Raw genomic sequence first — 15689 nt, 5'->3', positions numbered from 1 at the left:
CGAGAGAGAAATACCCACCCCCTGGATTCTTGTCTTCCCCCCTCCATGCTTCTAGCAGTGTGTAGTGCTAGCAGGACTGGCGGGAAGCCAGATAGCAAGGAGAAGGGCAAGGAAGTGTTTAGGAACGAACCTAATAACTTGCCCGGAAGGACTTCCCTAGTGGGCTTCTACAACAATTCATAAATAGAGATTTTAAATCTCACTAATATTTTAAATTTTGGAGAAGCACTAACAGTGTTTCCAATTCAATCTGGTATATTTGCAAAATGAATTTTTTTTCCCAGACTAGGCTAAATTCATACTTTTCTCAAGAGAAAGTACTTCTACATTTTAACAGTGAAATATAAGCTCTTCCCTGATAGCCAAAATCACCATTAATTTCTATCATTATTTAAGAAATTAAAAAATTTCTACTTTTGCTCAGTTATCAACTCAAATGAATAGTTTGGTTTAGCTATGATTGCATAGTACTGTAAGCAGCAAATCCAAAAATCTTATTAATATTAAATGCTGCAGTCAAACTATAGTGCTATCTGATAATATTTCATTTATTTTATATGCTATAATTTTAGACACTAATCCATGAATTCATAATGGAAGATTTGAAAGACTATTTGATTTAGAGTTATGATTCCTCTGTATAAAATTATTTAATAAAGTCATTAATGCTTTGCTACATGTATACATGAATAAGTATAATTTTATTTCAATATCGAAAAATGATTTAATCCATATTTTCCTTCAAACATGTGCACACTTGTTAATACATATTTGTTACAACTTTTTAAATGCTCTTTTATTATATAATCAGAATATAAATAAAGAAAATAAATGGGTAATATGTGGACTTCAACATGTCTCACAAGACTTGAAAAGAGCAATTTCACAGCAAACAAAAAGAACTATCAGTTTACCACATACATAAAACTTCTGGCAAGTGATACCCACAAAATGGTGGTATTGACAATGAGTAGCATATGTTGGTCATGCCTCTACCAAATCCAATAAGTTTCATTAAGTTGCAAGTTCCTTACTCAAAGAGGCAGTGCTATATAGAAAGGACTAGGATAGCTATAGATAAGACTAAGAGTGGTCCCTGACCCAAGGACAGCCATGCATAGGCTAGCCAACCCATGATGTAATCTGATATTAAAAGCAAGTAAAGTCATTGGTGATCAGCTAAGCCAGATTGGCTCCTTCTAGTATGTAGGCTACAGAATAGAAGAGGATTGGCTGCTTCGTGTTGAAGGAATCAAAAAGCCAAAACCTTGAGATTTCAGTGGCTCGTGAGATGAAAGCACTTTTGGAGCTGCCTTAACTCTCCATTGACCCCAGAACCAACCTACAAATATTGTCACAATAACAGTCACCCCCAACCAATTATTTTTTGTCACATTATTTTGAGACCAATTCTTAAAACCAAAGCAACTTATTCTAGCAAAGAACAAAAAGAACTTATAAGTAAATTCAAGAGGAGATAAATTAATAGACAATAAGTCATGGACTCAAGGCTTTTACATACATTTTTGCTGGAATGAACCCAAGGCCTATGGACAATAAACTGGATTATAACTAAAGTAATTGGGAAGTCAGTGGATACTTGAATAAATTTTCTTGAAGAAAGAAAGTTGAACATTGGCTGTTAGGAGTTGGTAAGCTATGATTGCAGGAAGCTGCAGGAAGCTATGTGATCATGCCACTGCACTTCAGCTTAGGCAACAGAGCAAGGCTCTGTCTCAAAAACAAACAAACAAAAAAACAAAAACAGAAACACTTGATGAGCTAAACTAGAGTAATCGCCAGGGAAACACCCATTCAGGAATGGGAAGATCCAGCATAAGAACAGAGCCAAGGCTTGGGACTTTTCTGCATTCCAGAAGAAACAAGCAAACCGTTTTTTCTCAGATAACTGCATTTGATGGTTGCAAATATGGCCAACCATAGGCAGAAACCAGAGACAGTTAAACTTTATTCTTGAGAGGCAGATTGTTAGGAGGAACTCCCCAGAAGAGCATTTGAACCCTACTGCTGGAGCTCAGAAAACAATATCCCAAAGTGTGGCACTTTGGCATGCTGAGCCCTTTGAACTAAAGGAGATTGGAAGGCCTCAGAAGCAGTTTCAGAGGCAAAGTCTCTCTCTCTGATCTTCTGCTACCCTCCTATCTCCTGCCCACCACCCCCATTTCTCCTCCAAAGCAAGCCATAGAAACCGGAATTCCTCTTCCCCATGGCGGGTCATAGAAAATAGAACCTATCTAAAGTCATAATACCTAGAAATATGACTTTAGCCTTCCCCTTACTCTAACCTTTCTATGTAGGAACCGACCATAAAGAAGTTCTTTGATCTACCTTATCTGGTAGTAGAGCATAAGACTCTTGTTCCAGAGGAGTCCTGCCTGATAGCTAGAAGGAAGGAACTCTACAGAGAGGCCAAGAAGAATCTGGACAGGCCTTGCTAGGTCCCTGCCTCCCTAGTCTATTACCATTATTTAATCCCATGTTTGTCCAATCACAGCTCTACATGGCTGTCTGCCTGTTCTTCATCAAATTCAGGCATAAAAAATGTACAATTTTCCCTCGGTGTTTGAGTCTTCATGTCTGAAGGCTCCTGTGTCACATAACACTTTGATTAAGTAAATTTGTTATGCTTTTCTCTTGTTAATCTGTCTTTTACTATAGGCGTATAGGCCATGATCCTGATGACAGGTGAGGAAGGGCCTTATACCTTTTCCACCCCTACCTTACTATAGTATAATGTGTGCTATGGTGAATCACACAGACCCACTCCCCCTTCAGGACTGAGAGCTCATCCAGTGATGCTGGTATTGTTGGCAGCTGAGGATCTCATCTGAGCCACTGTCCAGGAATTACCCTCAATGGAACAGAGCCTCAATGCTCAAGATTGGGCCTCATTCATAGGGTAGCCCACATGCCCACATCCAATGAGTCGTCTATGTGTGTGAGAGAAGGAATAAAGGCCCAGACCCCTTGCTTGAAGGCTAATCAACTCTGAATGTCCATTATAGTTATGGTAAACCTTTGTTGTAAAAGTGTCCCTGCCTAACTCCTTTCTCTGCGTAACCCTACTTCACTTCCACACAAGAATTGATTTTGACCACATTCACCAATAAATTTACACATGTGAATCTCCATCTCACAGTCTGTTCTGCAGATAATCCAACCTAAGAAATAAGGTAATAAAAGAACTGTTAGAAATTCACAGACACAATGCTTTACATGGAAATGAGGGCTTAGGTAATGAGTGATTAACAAACCTAAAGATAATATGAATGCTTGAATAAATGAAGGAATGTATTGTAAATGACTCCAGTTATTTTCAGAAAAATACCCAAAAGGGTGAATTAGCAGAAAATGGAACCAAAGAAATAGCTGATAATAGCTTAGTGATAGTGGCTCATATGGGTCTGCTACAATGACCAAAACGTCTGTTGAAGCCAGTGAGCAGGATTCCTGAAAGCATAGGAGAGTTAACAAGAACTTTCAGCATCTAGAGAAGGAAGCTGTATTAGTCCATTCTTGTGCTGCTGTGAAGAACTACCTGGGAGTGGGTAATTTACAAAGAAAAGAGGTTTAAAATTGACTCACAGTTCTGCAGGGTTGGGGAGGCCTCAGGAAACTTACAATCATAGTGGAAGGCATCTCTTCACAGGGTGGCAGGAGAGAGAATGAGTGCAAACAGGGAAAATGGCAGACACTTATAAAACCATCAGACCTTATGAGAACTCACTATCACAAGAACAGCAAGGGGTAAACCACCCCCATATTTCAATTACCTCCTGCCGGGTCCCTCCCGTGACACCTGGGGATTATGGAGATTACAGTTCAAGATGAGATTTGGGTGGGGACACAGCGAAACCATATCAGAAGCCATTGCAAGAAAGGCACACCCCCTCATGTCTTATATTCTAGCTAAAAGAAAATCATTTTAATTTTGCATTCTACTTGACAGTACATTCATATTTTTTATTAAAATATGTTTTAGATTAATTTTCATTAAGAAAAAGTGTTTTCTTACCATCTCTTTGGCTAAAAAATGGAGTGTTAATCCACTGGATCCTTCAGCTTTATCCAGGCAATTTCTCTTCACTGCCTAAGATTTATTTTTTTATTTTTATTTTTATTTGTTATACTTTAAGTTCTAGGGTACATGTACACAACATGCAGGTTTGTTACACGTGTATACATGTGCCATGTTGGTGTGCTGCACCCATTAACTTGTCATTTACATTAGGTATATCTCCTAATGCTATCCCACCCCCCTTCCCCCACCCCACGACAGGCCCCGGTGTGTGGTGTTTCCCACCCTGTGTCCAAATGTTCTCACTGTTCAATCCCCACCTATGAGTGAGAACATGTGGTGTTTGGTTTTCTGTCCTTGCAATAGTTTGCTTAGAATGATGGTTTCCAGCTTCATCCCTGTCTGTACAAAGGACATGAACTCATCTTTTTTTTTATGGCTGCATAGTATTCCATGGTGTGTATGTGCCAAATTTTCTTAATCCAGTCTGTCATTGATGGACATTTGGATTGGTTCCAAGTCTTTGCTATTGTGAATAGTGTCTCAATAAACATATGTGTCCATGTGTCTTTATAGCAGCATGATTTATAATCCTTTGGGTATATACCCAGTAACGAAATGGCTGAGTCAAATGATATTTCTAGTTTTAGATCCTTGAGGAATCGCCACACTGTCTTCCGCAATGGTTGAACTAGTTTACAGTCCCACCAACAGTGTAAAAGTGTTCCTGTTTCTCCACATCCTCTCCAGCACCTGTTGCTTCCTGAGTTTTTAATGATTCCTGACTTAACAATGATGTGGAGTTTACAGAGGCAGGCAGACCTCCTTGAGCAGGCCTCCTTGAGCTGCAGTAGGCTCCACTCAGTTCCAGCTTCCTGGCCGCAGCTTTGTTTACCTACTCTAGCCTCAGCAATGGCGGGTGCCCCTGCCCCAGCCTCGCTGCCTCCTTGCAGTTCCATCTCAGACTGCTGTGTTAGCAGTGAGTGAGGCTCCATGGGTGTGGGACCCTCCAAGCCAGGCGCAGGATATAATCTCCTGTTGTGCTGTTTGCTAAGACCGTTGGAAAAGTGCAGTATTAGGGTGGGAGTGACCCGATTTTCCAGGTGCGTGTCTGTTACTGCTTCCCCTGGCTAGGGAAGGGAATTTCCGACCCCTTGCACTTCCCCGGTGAGGCGATGCCTCACCCTGCTTCGGCTCATGGTCCATGGGCTGCACCCACTGTCCTGCAGCCACTGTCTGACAAGCCCCAGTGAGATGAACCCGGTATCTCAGTCGGAAATGCAGAAATCACCCGTCTTCTGCATCGCTCACACTGGGAGCTGTAGCCTGGAGCTGTTCCTATTTGGCCATCTTGGAAACTTCTCTGCCTAAGGTTTATAATTGTTATTACAAATTGAGAAGTTAGTCATCTAAATATGTATATACAAATGGCAATTGTTTATATTTTTATAACTTTATGAGTAAAGAGCTGAGTGTGGTGGCTTATGCCTATAATCCTAGCATTTTGGGAAGCTGAGGTGGGAGGATCACTTGATCCCAGGAGTTCAAAACCAACCTGGGCAACATAGGGAGACCTCGTCTCTACAAAGAATAAAAAAATTAGCCACATGTGGTGACTCACGCCTGTGGTCTCAGCTACTCGGGAGGCTGAAGTGTGTTGAGCCCGGGAAATTGAGGTTGCAGTAAGCTATGATGGCAACATGGCAACAGTGTACTCCAGCCTCCACAGAACAAGGCTCCCCTGTCAAAAAAACAAAACCAAACAAACCTTTATGAGCTCAACCAGAGTAATCACCAAGGAAACACCCATTCAGTTGATTCAGCTGTTCAGCAAATATTTATGTAGTGACTACTATGTGTCAGGTTCTGTTTTAGGTATACAGTGGTAAACAAGAGAAGCAATACCTCTGCTCTCCTGGAAGCTACATCCAGGACTGAGATTTCCAGAATGTGGCCACAAGGGGCTTTAGTATGAATTTTTATACTACTGTTGGTGAACATTTCAATAGTCTTTCTCCTGTAAGGTCATGTCACTTCTGACATGTGATGATCAGTAACCATTTTTGAACCACTCGTCAGTTTCAAGTATGCCCTGCAGAATTACTCAAAGGATATTTTAAGTGATAAAAAATTGCTGAGAGTGTTGCTCATTTATTTCTAACTCTATAATTTTCATCAAATTTACAAACTAAGAGTGGTTATCCACAGAATCAATTCTCATTACCCAACTCTCAAACTTCATTTTTGATATAGCCATTTTTCCATATACAATGAAAGCTTCCACAGTTTTGCCTTGAAGGTACTGATTGTGAATAAGAGCTCTAAAGCAAAATAAATCTCTACTTACCTCACCACAATTTTAAACTCTCCTTAAGTTATAGTTAAGATAAATAATGAATTCATTCTTCTAAGGTTTTTGCCTCTAGTTCTGATATCATTTTTATATTTTTTCCTCCATAAGGTAAAATAATTCAACTTTGAGAAAAATGCATCCTTTACCTTTTCCTATCTAAATCAATGTGCATCTGTGTAGTTGACTACGTTTTCAAAATTACTTCTCATTTTATTACAAATGACCTCACCTAAAACATTGGCTTTTAGTTTTAATGTTTGTGTCAGTCAGGTTTCTAGAAAGAATCAGATGGCATACTTTAACCAGGTGAAGTGATAAAACTTTACTACAGGAACCACTTCCTGGTGTGGGCAGCTTTAGGCAACCCCACAATGGCAGGTGCAGTTAGAGCTAGCAAGATGGGGAGACGTTACATCCATACTCAGAGTGATGTAGAAAGGACCACCTGACGTATCATGAACATTAGCCCAGCAGAGATGCAGCCAATCCATAGCAACATGGCGGAAAGAGAGCTGGGAGAATAAATATACCAATCTCATATCTTTCCACATCTGTCTCCTACAGGTACATTTCACTGGTCAAGCCCACTCGGAGGCAGAAGGCAGGAAGTCTTATGAAACTCCTGTAGCTTAGAGTTTGTGTGGAAAAGGGTAGAGGGTGGATCTGGAGGGATGTAGGGAATGTGTCTAGCACACTGTTGTTTTAATTTCTTTCTGAAATAATGTATTCTTTTCCCCATCCTATTGAGCATTACACAAAAAAAGCAAGAGTCAGACTGTGAAGTGAAGTGTTCACTATGAAGGATGCACCTTCAAGTGGGCAATGGCGTGGATTGTGACTGTCCCCTCTGGCCATTTTGCCATCCTAGATTTGGCTCCATTCATCAAGCTTACTTGAGGAACAAAGGTTTCTAAAGTCTCTTTGGTGTGGCTTGATCCCTCAATACACATGACTCTCACTAGATAACAAAGCCCTTCATTACTTTTGAGCCAGATAGACCTTTACTAGACTATTAGGAATTGCTAGAGCTAGGCGTGGTAGCTCATGCCTGTAATCCCAGCACTTTGGGAGACTAGGGCGGGTGGATCACCTGAGGTCAGGAGTTCGAGACCAGCCCGGCCAACATGATGAAACCCCATCTCTACTAAAAATACAAAAATCAGCCAGGTGCAGTGGCGGCACCTGTAATCCCAGCTACTTGGAGGCTGAGGCAGGAGAATCTCCTGAACCCAGGAGGCAGAGGTTGCGGTGAGCCGAAATTGCACCATTGCACTCCAGCCTGGGTGACAGAGTGAGACTCCATCTCAAAAAAAAAAAAAAGGACTTACTAAGAGTGTTTGAAAACTTACCTATTCTCTTAAAGTCTATTTTTGTTGTGCAGAATAACCAAACTTTCATGCAAAATATCTATTGATATCATCATTAAAATAAGAATGCTGACCAGAAAGGCCTATTATCATGCTCAATTTGGCATTTTTCATTTTTCCTAAGCATTGCTATAATATTTATATTCATATTATTATTAAAATATTATAATTATCTGTTTAAAAGATTAAAATCAGGTGATAGACTCATGTCATAGAATAGGATATAGAAACAGTCTCAGGCGTATGCACCATTTACCAATGACATCAGTTTACAAACAGGTAGTTGGAGAATCTGCTTTCTGAGTTTATGTTTGCAGGTCCAAACTGGTGGTGAGTAACACTGGAGAAAAGATGTGAAAACTCAAGTCCTGTTTTCACATTTCTTTCCCTAATGTTTTTTCAGTCGTCTTAAAACAGTCATATCAACATATTAACCCATTTTAAAAAGTGCCACTTTTCAAGATTATTCAAGAGTACAAGTAATGCTGCTTCTGCCTATATTTTGTGCAGTACAGAAGAGCCCCAGAGTTTTATTATCATCTCATCCTGTCACTAGCATCCCCAGGAAAGCTTCTTTAATTCCTGTACACTTGATCTCAGGGAACTTTGAACAAAATAATCGGAATAAAATAACACACCAAAGGTCTAAATGCTGTTGTCATTCCCAAATGGGAGACCCTCTTGACAACTGTTGACTGAGAATTTTCCCCAAATGTTACAAAGAAAAATGAAAACTTCAGCTTTAGAACTAAGCAGTTCAATCCAAAAAGGGGAGTCAAGAGTCCGTAAAAGCAAGCCCAGAATCAGAATCCTAACCCAGGAAGGGTTGGCTAACGAGCTTCCAGATTCAGTTCCAATCAAGAGATCAGAGAGGAACTGCAGTCAAAGCCTGACAATTAGCATGCTTGAAGCTGTGGCAAAGACAATAACATTAGCACAGCTAAGAGAAGAAAGGGTTAACAGAAATCTCTGAGTGGTAGAGTGAGGGAAAAGAGGATGGGACCAAGAAGTTAGCCTGTCTAGTCCCTAGGAGGTGTCCTCACCAGAAGACTTCATCATCTTGCTGGCTGATGCTCTCCTCGGTGGGGGAAGAATATGTTTCAAGCACTCTTAGCTGAAGAACCCTTCATTAAGAAGACCTAATTCCTCTTTGTTTGTACTTAATATTCACCAAGTAATCTTGACTGTAGGTTACGTTTCCATCTGTTTGCCTCAGGGAGAAAATGTGTGATCCAAATACTACTTTATGAATATCTTATCTAAGTACCACCTTGAAGACTGGCACAGGCTACTGAGCCGGATGTCTGGGTCCCGAGCTGGGCTCTGCCACCTACTACCTGTGGGATTTTGGACAAGTGACTCACCCTTTCTGTGTCTTAGGTTCCTCGTCTTAATGGGAATTCATAACAGATCCTACATACCTTTCAGGATTTTTATGAGAATTGACATGAGACAAAAGACTTTTCAACAGTGCTTTCTGATTTAGACTTCACTTTTAGTAAATCTAGTTGGCTTGAGCCAATTTCTCAGACTTCCCTATTTGTGGGTACTGAAGAGCGTTTATGCTCAGATGTACGGGCTAAGAACTGCCCTCTGACTTCCTAACTGACAGAATCCCTGGAAAGCACCTTTGGACAACACTATCATTCTTTTTTGTGGGGGGATGGGGAGAAGAAGAGAATGGTAAGGTAAATTCCTACAACCTCGTGGGCAAGGAAAACACTGCTCCACACCTTGAGTCAGGGACAATAAAGGAGTTGAATCTAGCTATGGGACAGCTTCCTAATCTTTTGCCTTTTGTCCCTGACATTCACTTTGGTAGGAAATATCCAAACTCCTTGAAAAAAATATGCTGTGCATATGTAAGGTTTTACTGCTCCAATCACTCTGCCAAGGTCTCACACTCCCAAGGCCAAAGTGCAGCCTTTGAAGAAGTCCATTTGCAGAGGTGTGTCTACCATCTGGCCTAACCCGCCCAGAGGAAGGGAAACTGAAAACTAGTCTGATTCAGAAAGTAAAAGTGCTCCTGGCTCAGATTGAGGGATAGGTATCTGGTCAGTACAGCAGAAGGCATCCAATTTTGAACAGGGGCAACAAGCAGAGGCTGGGGACTACACCTAAAGCAGAGTTACCCAACCCTAGAGACATGGCAAGACACTCTGCAGTGTTGTCCAAAGCTAGTAATGAAACAATTCTTTAACATGTATGGCACTGCACCCATGAATGCACCTCCACATCTGTGAGCCCAACAAAAAACTCCTCTGAACTGACAGGGTCAGCCCACTCTCCACATTTCCCACTGGAAGTTGCAAAACTACTAACAACGTTTATATTTGGGATACTGTAAACTCAACTTCTTCCATAATGCTCTGGCTACCCCACCTGAACTCTGACTTTGGGGTAACATCATCACCTTTCCTGAAAATGTCTCTGACCAAATCACTTTTTCCAGACCCAGCTCTGTTTCCCATATAATAATCCTGCCATTGTGCAACTACCTCTGCTCTTTGAACACGAACCATCTGCTGATGCCACTGTGTCAACTTTCATGCAGCTGTTGCATGCTCACCTCGAACATCGTACTAGTCCGGGACCTGGCAGGAAACAGATGGTTCACTAAAAGGGTTAATTGAAAAGAGTTTAATGTGGTGACAATTTGCAGGTGTGGGCAGGATGAAGGGAGCCAACAAGGGAGAGTGTGCGGAGATGAGTGAGCAAGAAGCTGAATGCCCGGAGGCCTGAGAAGGCAAGAGGACAGGGCGGATACCAGATCCTGGAGATAGGCACAGCTGTGGGATGGCACTGCCCCACAGAATCTGCGACCACAGGTTAAGTGGCACAGTCACCACCCAGTGCACCAGGCTCCGGAGACATGAAATGTGCCAGATAACTGGGAGAACAGATAGCCCAGCTTTCTCTTCTCTTATTCTCCATTTTTCTGTCGGAGTCTTTTAATTGGCTGAATCTAACTTGAATCCATATCTCTATCCTGTAAACAAAGCTAGCCCTCTCTAGATCTGCAGGCAGTGTGTGCACATAGCATTGCAGTTAAGAGCATGAGAAGGCCAGCTGACATTACCTGAGTTTGAATCCAAGCTCTACCATTTACTAGTTGTGTGACCTCAGAGCAGTTATTTAAGTCCTTTGGCTTTAATTTCCTTGTGTATGAGTGGAGCTAATATTAGCACCCATGCTGCTGTAACAAATGACCACATATTTAGTAGCTTAAAACAATACACATGTATTATTTTACAGTCTGAAGCTCAGAAGTCTGAAAGGGTTCTTACAGGGCTGATTTCAAGGTATTCCTTCTGAAGGCACTAGAGAAAAATCTCTTCCTTGCCTTTTACAGCTTCTAGAGGCTGCCCACATTCCTTGACTCATGACCCCATCATTCCACCCTCTGCTTCTATCTTCACATCTCCTTCTCTGACCCCCCGCCTCCCTCTTATAAGGCCATTTGGACTACATTGGGCCTACCCAAATAATCCAGGATAATCTTCTCATCTCAAAATCCTTCACTTAATCTCATGTGCGAAATCCTTCGCCCACAAAATCACATGTGCAAAGTCCTTTTTGCCATGTAAGGTAATATATTCACAGGTTCTGGGGATAAGGACCTGGTCATCTTTAGGAGACCATTATTTTGCTTACCACACCACCTCACAAGATGGCTATGACAACATAAAAGATAATTATCTGTGAAAACTGCCTAACTCGATGCCTGACATATATGAAATAGGTAATAAACGTTGGCTATAATTTTTACGAACCCTTTCCCTTCCTCCCTTCCTATTCTTCGTGCTGGTGATTCTTAATTTGTTTATTTTATTCAGTTTCCTTCACTTTCTCCCTTTCTGGGGAGAAATTTTACAAAGGACAAAAATCTGGTATAGGGGTAATATAGATTAGAAGTGTGTCCCTTCCAAATCTCATGTTGAAGTGTAATCCCCAATGTTAGAGGTGAGGTCTGGTGGGAAGTGTTTGGGGGTAGACCCTTCATGAGTGACTTGGTGTTGTCCTCACGAGAATGAATGTGTTGTTGTTCTGAGTTAATGCAAAATCTGGTTGTAAAAGAGGGTGGCATCTCTCCCTTCTCTTGCTTCCTCACTGGCCATGTGACACCCCCACTCCCACTTCACCTTCTTCCATGAGTAAAAGCTCCCTGAGGACTCACCAGAAGCAAAGCAGATGCCAGTGCCATGCTTCCTGTACAGCCTGAAGAACCATGAGCCAATTAAACCTATTTTCTTTATAAATTACTTAGTCTTGGCTATTTCTTTACAGCAACAGAACAATAGGCTAACACAAGGGAGAATTAATGAGTTCTGTTTTGAATGTGTTGAATCTGAAGTGCTTGTAGGGCAAATAGATGAAAATGGTTAGTAGGCAATTGGGAAAATGGCTCAGAGGAGATATTGGGGCTGAATCTAGGTTTTAGAATCATGGATATGATTCAATTCACAGGATTCAATGTCACTGATGAGACAGTATGTAAAACAAGAAAGACTGAAGAGGAGCCCTGGGGAGCAACACCATTTAAAGGGAAGGAGAAGACTCTCCAAGGAGACTATGAGTAAATGGATAGAGAGGTTCAAGAAGACCAAGAAGTGACAGATACTTCTAAGGCTAATGTGAGAGAGGATTCCAATGAGTATGGTCACAAAAGTCTCACAGGGATGAGAAAGATGAGGACTAAATGTGGCATGTAAGTTGGAAGTAGTCGTTTTTGGTAGAGTTTCAGTTGAGTAGTGAATGCATAAACCAGATTTTAGTTGTCATGTTTGCTGCATGTTTCAATGAATTGCTGGAGTGAATGACTGGTGAGGAACAAAGAAAGTAAAGCTTTATAAAATGGGCTGTTGGCCAGGTGTGGTGGCTCATACCTGTAATCCCAGCACTTTGGGAGGCTGAGGCAGGCAGATCATCTGAGGTCAGCAGTTTGAGACCAGCCTGGTCAACATGGTGAAGCCCCATCTCTACTAAAAATAGAAAAATTACCTGGGTGTGGTGTTACACTCCTGTAATCCCAACTACTTTGGAAGCAGAGGCAGGAGAATAGCTTGAACCTGGATGGCAGAGATTGCAGTGAGCCGAGATCATGCCACTGCACTCCAGCCTGGGAGACAGAGTGAGACTCTGTCTCAAACAAACAAACTAACTAACAAAACAAAACAAAAACAAACAAAAAAAGGCTGTTACAGAAAGAAAAGGATGTGGTGGCAACTTAAGTGGTCATAGACAGGGGAATATTTGTTTTAGGGTGAAGTAGACTTGGCCATATTTATAGCCCTGGGGAGGAAGCCAGTAGAAAAGTAGATATTATCGATACAAGCTAGGGGTGTAATTCATGGAGCAAGTCTTAGAGGAGGTTAGATTAAGCAAACAGTGGAAAGAGATAAGGATGGCTAAAATGATGGGTAAGTTTGAATAGGAAAAGGAAGGCTTTTAGGGAAGTTCTGCCTGATTGCCTTTTTTCTGTGAGGTTGGAGGTAAGGTGGTCTGTTGAGAATGAGAGTGGCAGCATGAAGGGTACATGGCTTTGAGTTTCAAAGAGCTATTGCTGTGAATTAAAAGGTGAACCAGCTGGGTCACCTGAAGGTTGCTAAGCATGACTATGAACTCAATGGAGTTCAAGAACCATGCATTTCCAATACAGTCCATCAGTATGGTTATACAGTTTTCTCTAACAGTAATCTGAGGATTAACATGGTACATGGAATAGAGGGTGAGGAGGACCAGAAGAGTATGACTGACATGATTAACAATAGGAGTTACTTCACCATCAACATGCATTGGCCTGCCCATACCATTTCTGAGTTTCCTAGGTGCCTGTAACCTTCAACTTAACTTGACCTCAGGCACCTACTCATTCATCCATACACTAGACCACGTCTTTTAAAACTGCTCCCTCTCAAAGCTTTTGGTTTCTGAAATTGTCCTCTAACCAGATTCATACACTTCTTACCACTTCTACCCCTTCTTTCCATTAAGATTTCCTCTTTGCCTTCACCTTGACCTTCAGACTCTTAACCTGGATTCTCTCACACCTTTATTTTCTTTTGAATTAATTTACTTTCCTGGCCAGTCTATACTCTGCATTGAGCCTTTGCATACTTTTACTTTCATGTTTACGTAAACACCAAGCAGAAATTGCCATTCTTTTTCTTTACTGCGTCTCCGTCATAAAGAAACTTACAGTTTGAGAATGAATGTTGAACTTGCAGCTGTTAGGACAGGTGCAGATTCTATTTGAAATAATTCTGGTCCTGAAGACTAGTTAAATTGTGAGGCAATTCCCAGAGTCTCAGTCTGTTCTTGAGTGGGACCAGCTTGGGATGGTCTTGGAGTCAGTAGGTGGAATTAAAGTCTTGGTTCTGATTAAGGGTGTACCCGGCTGGGCATGGTGGCTCACGCCCGTAATCCCAGAACTTTGAGAGGCTGAGGTGGGCAGATCACGAGGTCAGGAGATTGAGACTATCCTGGCTAACACAGTGAAACCCCATCTCTACTAAAAACTCAAAAAATTAGCCAGGCATGGTGGCGGGTGCCTGTAGTCCCAGCTACTCAGGAGGCTGAGGCAGGAGAAAGGCGTGAACCCGGGAGGCGGAGCTTGCAGTGAGCCGAGATTTTGACACTGCACTCCAGCCTGGGTGACAGAGTGAGACTCCATCTCAAACAAACAAACAAACAAAACAAAAACAAAAACAAAAAAAACAGTGCACCCCACTCATCCCCAGCCTTAGACTTCCAGCAGCTCGCTTCTCTTCCCCTGAATTTTATTCATTTATCTTCTCCATTGGGAAAGCCAAGTCACTTTCTAGTGGCTGAAAGGCCAGGTATTATTTCACTGGAACTCAGTACTAACTCAACTTGTGAGAATAAGATTTATTTTGCACCCTGAGCCACTACCAGGTATGAGCTCACAGTGAGTGCTAATCTGAAAAAGAGAACTTGACAAATTCTTGGCATTCATTTGCAAAACTCATTCAACCTAATCCCACTTATCATTCTCATATACTTTATTTTCTATGATAGAAAATGTTAGCTCTTATGTTAATGGTAATTTGGAGGATTCTTAAGATAAAAGGAGCCTGGCCTTTCATAATTCACATAGAGAAGAAGGATCACGGAAAGCTAGACAAACATGACCTTGTAGAAGTTACCACATCTCTGGCCCCAGTTCCTAGCTCTCTTTGGCCCCAATAAAATGGGGATAAACATACCTACTGCATATAATTCTTGTTAGGATTATAGAAAATTATGTTGTAAACTACCAAGAATGGTCCCTAGTGGTACGTCTGCGAGATTATCTCTTGCCAACTTATCACCACACCCTTCCCAGTCCTGAAACTACATATCCCAGAGTCCATGTCCCAGCACAGTTCTGAGTTACAGTTTGTCCACAAGCATTAAACATAGCAGCTTCCTTTATGTGGCCCTTTGCAGATTCCTTCAAGATCCTGCATTGCAGTCTCAGTTTATGCTTCTACTTCAATGACTAGATACTCACAGCTTCTAGACTCTTTTATGAGTTCTGGTTATGCCACCCATGCTAGTGCTTCTGGGAAGTGCCTTGTGACTGTTGTTCTATGTAATGGTTAATTTTATATGTCAACTTGTCTGGCTTAAGGGATGCACAGATAGCTGGTAAAGCATTATTTCTGGGTGTATCTGTGAGAGTGTTTCTGGAAGAGATTACAAATTGAATCAGTAGACTAAGAAGATGCATCCTTACCAATGTGGGTAGGCGTCATTGAGAGCCCCAATAGAACAGAAAGGTGAAGGAAGGACAAATTATCTCTCTCTTGTTGAGTGGGACATCCATCTTGCCCTAGTTCTCAGACCTTCGGACTTCAGTATTTAGACCAGCAGTCTTCCTGGTTCTCAGGCCTTCAACCTCAGAGTGTGAGTTACATCTTCAGCTGCC

The sequence above is a fragment of the Theropithecus gelada genome, chromosome 12, assembly GCF_003255815.1.
Source record: "Theropithecus gelada isolate Dixy chromosome 12, Tgel_1.0, whole genome shotgun sequence".
Classification (NCBI taxonomy): Eukaryota; Metazoa; Chordata; class Mammalia; order Primates; family Cercopithecidae; genus Theropithecus; species Theropithecus gelada.
This window is presented reverse-complemented; position numbering follows the sequence as displayed.